We start from the raw sequence: 6717 nt of genomic DNA, 5'->3' as shown, positions 1-6717 counted from the left end.
TAATGAAAATAAAAATCTTGAATTAGCGGAATACTTTTTTCATTTGAATGTGCGTTATCCTACTGATGCGACGCTCACCCACGTTTTTATCGCTCAGATCGGCTAAAACACACCAAATGCTACTGAGTGACAGGAGAAATAAGTAGCACAGCTGCATACATGCACATCCCTTTCCCAAGCATAGGGAGAGATCTGACTCATAATGTCTGACATAGGTAATGATAAATGTGCAAATAGGCTATTGTGGGCATTGTGTGTATAGCCATCACTCTGAGACCTCACTAGTTGTCGTGTCTCCTTCACAGCACCCCCAAGAGTCTGGATTTCATCCAATTCTGTGACTGAGTCCCCCTATGTAAAGCAGGTGGCGTGTGCAGTGAGTGAGTTCTATCCAGCCACCATAAACATCACAATAACTTCAACATGTGGAGAACCACAGGAGTTGGAGAACATCGTACCCCAAGTAAAGAACACTGATGAGACCTACAACACAACATGGAGAGCTTTACTGAACACCACAAGCTGCACAGATGTGGTCGAGGTGACTTGCTTTGTAAAGCATGAGACCGGAGAATGGAAGCGGACTCTCAGGACCTTAAATGTGAAGAGTAAAGGTGAGTAAAGGTATTATAACTTTTAAAGGGTATGTATTCTGGCTAAGTAATATACACAAAAGAAAGAGATTGAAAAAAATGTGTAACTATTATTCTATCACTCATTGACCACATGACTTCAGTGGCTTTTTATCTGGCATGTATACACCATTGACCTTTTTGAAAACTACAAATAATGAAGGTATTTTGTTATTTCCAAACACCTACCAGTGCAAAACTACGGCTTATGCACCAGCCTCAGTTAAATAGGAGATGGTGTGTTTGCCACATTAATCTAGACGCAACTGACTTTCAAATATTAAGGCCTAGATTTATACCCTGTTTACGCTGAATTAGCATACTTTTTTCATGCTAATTCAGCACAAACTTAACTGCATATTTCTATTTTGGGGCTAGACCAGTCTAGCCCCAAAATATTGGAGTAATAGTCATTTTATGGATGCGTGAACCTACCTTGTGTCAATGAGATGCAAGGTAGGCGTTCCCGTCCCAAAAAATGACTGTAGGGCCCTAGCGCCTTATTTATCCTCCTGTGCACAAATAGAGGGAGGCAGGCCTAAATAATGGTGCCATTATTTAACACCTGGGTCAAGGCAGGAGTTAGAGGACCTGTGGACTCATTTCCATGGAAAGAGCCCACAGGTGCCCTCCCTAAGCCCCAGAAACACCCACACCCACATCAGAGGGACACCAGAGAATGGCGGACCCCATCCCAGGTAAATATAGGTAAGTCATTTGTTTTTAATTTGTAAAGTGCCATTGGGGGCCCTGAAATGCCCCCCCTCACATGTCACTGGGTGCAATGGCCGTGCCCAGGGGACCCTTGTCCCCTGTGCTGGCCATGGGGCTGGTGGGCATGACTCCTGTCTTTTCTAAGACAGGAGTCAAGTGGTATGGATGGTTTTGCGTCAAGAAATGACTTTAGGCTGGTTAGAGTCATCTTTTTGTACTCTAACCAGCCTAACTTCATTTTTTGGCGCAAAAAAACGAGTCTCCCATACTGCCACCCCCACCCAGCTAATGTAATTTTATATGTTCTAAGCCGGTGGTGACACTGAGAGCTTTGCTGACTCTACACTGACACAAATGGTGCAAGACTGCTTGTGTTTTTTACAAACTAGCAATATTTCCATCACACTTTGGCCCTCATTTTAACTTCTGCGGTCTTTTTGGAAGACCGCCGAGGGACCGCCGTGCTGAAGACCGCCAGTGCAGGTGGTTTTCCGCACAGCGTATTATGACTGCTGGCAGCCCTCCGTCCTTTTTCAGACAGAGAGCCGCCAGCAGCCATACTGGCGGTCGATGGGGAAGTGGAGGCTGCTCCACCGCCACGTCATCAGAACTCCGCCTACCGAATCACGTCCCATGATTCGGTGTAGCGATGTTCTGGTGATGGGGTGCTGGCGGCGGAGCAGCTCCCATGGATCCCGTTCCCTCCTGAAGGATCACTGGACCAGGTAAGGTGATTGTCCGTTAGGGGATGGGGGTGTTGTGTGTTGTGTGCGTGCATGGGGATGTGAGTGTGAGTGTGTAGAGGGGGTGTGTGAGTGCGTGTATGCATGCAGGGGTGTTGTGTGTTTGAAAATGTGTGCGTGTCTGTCTGTTTGTATGTCTGTGAGTATGTGTGCATGTATGTCTATATGTATGTGTGCGTGTATGACTGTGTGTGTGTCTGTTGGTATGTTTGTTGGTATGTGTGCGGGTATGTGTAATGGTGGTGTCTGTATGCGTGTAGGGTGAGGGTGTGTTTCGATGTTGGGGGGGGTGGGGAGGGGGACCCTGCCACCTTTGGAGGGTTGTAGGGGGGTTGGGGTGTGGGGGGACTCTGGGGAGGGGGAAGGGTGGGAGGGAGACCCCTATCAGTGCCAGAGAAGGAATTCCCTGGCACTGATAGTGCCTACTGCCATGGATTTTGTAGCGGTACAGTACCCCATGAAATCCATGGCGGTACACGGGGTCGTGATACCGCCGGCGGTGTTGTGACAGCTGCTGGTCTGGAGACTGAAGTCTCCAGCCAAGCGGTTGTTACCACCCTGGCGGTCGGAGTGGAGAAGTGGTGGTTTAGCACGCCATGCTTGTAATGCCATTTTTTTTCCGCCTGCCTGTTGGCGGTATTACCGCCATTTCTCCACCGACCGCCAGGGTTGTAATGAGGGCCTTTGTTTTGTATGTGTTCCGACTGTGGGTCCATACAGGTAACAAACACACCCTTAAGAGGCCATAGGAATAACAGATGGCCAAAAGAACACCCCTGGTAACCTGTGTTTACAGGTTTCCATGAGTACTGCCACCAAGTGCAGTCAGTAACGAACTGCGTGTTTGTGGAGCTTAAAAGTAAAACAAAAACAGATGCAATTAAGTAGTCAGTATGGCCTGAAAAATTAGCTTTGTTGAAAACTTCACTGCCCTAATGGTACAGTGTTGGGCAAAGGCTGTCACATAGTGAGCTTTCACTGACTTGTCTCAAGCCACCGTCCTTTGGCTTCATTCAACCTCTTCACAGACTGCCTTTATTCATGTCCTTGCAACATCATGTGACGGCAGTAATAGCCCTCACAGCTGTGAAGCGGGGGGGTGGGCAGAGGTGCATGTAGCCTGCTGAATAATTTACAAACCTTCCTGCTTTCTATTTGTTAGTTATAGTATATTGTTAAACATGACACTCTATTGTTTATTTTGTTTTGTCTTGTTTCTGAAACTTTTTTCTCCTTTTGTAGTTATAACTTTTTTATATTTAGTTTCTTCATAACTTTTCCTCAAGTCCTCAACTGCAACTTTTCATTTGCATGCCTTTGACCGAAAATGCGATGTGAATGTCTACCGACACACTCATGGTCTCGTTACGAGTGTGGCAGTCTTCAGTCAGCCACACTTGCGATGGCAGTCAGGACCGCCACATTAAAACCCTGGTGGTCATACCACCAGGAAACCGCCAGTACCACCAGGATCCATGATCCCGGTAGCCTGGCAGTGGCAGAGATCGTAATCCACCCGCATGCAGCACTGCCCTGCGGATTACAACCTTGTTCTCCGCCAGCCTTTTCATGGCGGTAACACTGCCATGAAAAGGCTGGTAGAGAACAAGGGGCCACAGGGTGCCACTGCACTGCCCATTCATTTTTCATGGGCAGTGCAGGGGTCCCCCTGCACAGCACTGTCACAATGTTCATAGTAGATAGTGAACATTGCATGGGGGCCTGGATCATCCTGTGGGGTATAGTATTGCTGCTGGCTCAGTTACAAGCTGGGGACAATGCTGTAGCCTGTTTTCTGCTAGGCTGGGGGGCAGAAACTGAGGTTTCTGCCTACCGACCTAGCGGGAAACTCTTAAAATCTCTGGCGGAGTGGTAGCCACAAAGGTGGTGGCCACCCTCTTGGGAGTTTGGAAGATGGACTTTCCCATCTGCCAAACTCTTAATTAGGCCTCAGTATTTGCTTTCAACAATTTGCAGGCTACTTCTTTGCTTTTCTGAGTGTCTTATATACTTTCAGTTGTGGCTTGTTTTTTCCAGTTTTGTAATTGTTGGTGCTGAGTTTGTTGTTAGGCTTTTACTGTCAGGGAATACAATGCACTTCTTTTGTTTCGAAGTGGACTTTGTGATAAAACCATTGTCGACACCCTAAACAGTTTCAGGTTTACTTATTTAAGGAGTCTGATTTTGAGACACCATTTTGTTTACAGGGTATATTCTGAAATATGTTATGGATGACCTTGGCAACCGCACATGTTGTTTAATTGGTTAATTCAGCTGGTGTATGACACCAGATTTATGTTTGAGAGAAAGCATGTTTGAGTAAAACGTTAGCCTTGTATTTTATATTTTGTTCTACATATTACAGATAGAGTGCTTTGGAAAGGTCTTTAAATGTGCATTTAACTCCTTTGAAATCTGCGTCACATTCTCCTTGAGCCTGTGATGCAAATCTGTTCTGTATATGTTTGTTTGAACGTTAGCTTAAAATGCTTTTGACGGTGACCATGTTGGGCAAGCCACGTAATATTTCAAGAGAATTAAAATCAAACTGGGGCTTTTGGTTTGATGCTCTTGAAATGAAGGATAGATGTAAAATACTGGTGCATTTACTAAATAAAAAACAATCCATTTAATTTCCTCACATGTGATGAGGAAGAGATTAGATTTGATTAACCTTCATAACTGTAAAGAGGCTTCTGGCTCACTAGGTGAGACGCAGTTTTGCTGTTTAGGTCGAGCTATTAGCGCATGCTTTGTCTGTTGCAAGGCATACTGTGGCTTACCAAGACTATAGAGGCTATTGGAGCCTGCCCACTGAGCACTGTTAGGGGGCTTTATTTGTCAAATGTGTGGGCATCGCCAAAGCGTGTGCTGCTCTCTGTAGCTGACTGCTTCCCCCGCTCCCTGCCTCTTGCATTCCCCTGTGTATAATCCCCCACCCAAGCCCTCTTTGTTGCTTTACCTTTACACCAACTCCTCTGTTGGTTTCGCTCCTGCCCTCCCCTGCTGCTTTCACATCCCCTCCAGCACCACTCCAATGGTTGTTTTCACATTTTGTCTTGTGTTGCTTTGATGTCCCGCCTTTTGTGATTTAAAAAAAAAATCTTTAGTCACACTGAACAGCAATGGTGAAACCTATTGGCTTTGCCAATGCTTGTTTAATTTTAATGTCCATCAGAGGAAAATATTATTTTATTCATGAAAATAAAATGTACTATTGGCTTTATCACATCCGTCTCTGATATCCTATCATCACATTTTCAAACAGACATATATGCATAGTTACATCCCACCTATCACACATCTCTCCCTACACCTACTCCTTTATGCACAACCTCAGACCCATACTGTAGGAAAATGAGCCTTGTTTCAGTTACCCCCCACACTTTTTGCCTGATATTGATGCTGACTTGACTGAGAGTGTGCTGGGATCCTGTGTTCTTTCCCTACAAATGTACCATTATTTCCACAATTGACACACCTCTGGCATACAGATAATTCCCTTGCAAAAGGTGCCAGTGGTACCAAGGGCCTTGTGACCAGGGAAGATCCCTAAGGGCTGCAGCATGTGTTGTGCCACCCTAAGGGACCCCTCACCTAACACATGCACACTGCCATTGTAGATTGTGTGTGTTGGTGGGGAGAAAAAGGCAAAGTCAACATGACATCCCCCTCAGGGTGTCATGACCACAAAACACTGCCTGTGGCATAGGTATGTCACCCCTTTAGCAGGCCATAAAGCCCTAAGGCAGGGCGCACTATACCACAGGTGAAGGCATAGCTGCATGAACACTATGCCCATACAGTGTCTAAGTCCATTTTTAGACATTGTAAGTACAATGTGGCCATATTACGTATATGGTCTGGGAGTTTGTCAAAACAAATTCCACAGTTTCATAATAGCTACACTGAATACTGGGAAGTTTAGTATGAAACTTCTCAGCACAATAAGCCCACACTGATACAAGTGTTGGATTTATTAAAAAATGCACATAGAGGGCATCTTAGAGATGCCCCATATATTTTACCCAATCCTCGAGTGCAGGACTGACTGGTCTAGGCCAGCATGCCACTGAGAGACAAGTTTCTGAGCTCATGAGGTGAGGGCCTTTGTGCCCTCTGAGGCCAGAAACAAAACCTGTTCTGGGTGGAGGTGCTTCACACCTCCCCCCTACAGGAACTGAAACACCTGACGGTGAACCTCAAAGGCTCAGGCCTCGTGTTACAGTGCCCCAGGGCACTTCAGCTAGTGGAGATGCCTGCCCCCTGGCCAAGCGCCCACTTTTGGCAGCAAGTCCAGAGGGATAATTAAGAAAAACAAGGAGGAGTGACCACTTCAGCTAGGACCACTCCTAAGGTGTCCAGAGCTGAAGTGACCCCCCATCCCTGCAGAACCCTCCATCTTGGCTTGGAGGACAGGGACCAATAGGGATAGGAATGTGCCCATTTCCCCAAAGGGAGTGGACACAAGGAGGGTGCAGCCCCCCTCAGGGACAGTAGCTATTGGATACTGCCCTCTGACCCCTAAAAATGCACCTAAATCTTGTATTTAAGAGCTCCCTGAATCAAGCTAGTCAGATTCCTGACGACATCAAGGAAAAAGAAGGACTGCTGAGCTGAAAACCCCA

General features: G+C 46.3%; 1 long non-coding RNA gene across 1 annotated transcript in view; it reads left to right on the top strand.

The window, feature by feature from the left end:
* The first annotated feature begins 347 nt into the window (after window positions 1-347).
* LOC138288575 (uncharacterized) overlaps window positions 348-6717 on the top strand; it is a 240561-nt gene continuing 234191 nt past the window's right edge. Inside the window, exon 1 of the long non-coding RNA XR_011202468.1 lies at window positions 348-614. This is a non-coding gene — a long non-coding RNA (uncharacterized lncRNA). The remainder of the gene's footprint in view (window positions 615-6717) is intronic.

The sequence above is a fragment of the Pleurodeles waltl genome, chromosome 4_1 (assembly GCF_031143425.1).
Source record: "Pleurodeles waltl isolate 20211129_DDA chromosome 4_1, aPleWal1.hap1.20221129, whole genome shotgun sequence".
NCBI lineage: Eukaryota > Metazoa > Chordata > Amphibia > Caudata > Salamandridae > Pleurodeles > Pleurodeles waltl.
The sequence above is the reverse complement of the archived record's forward strand: the minus strand, read 5'-3'. Positions and strand labels throughout refer to the sequence as shown.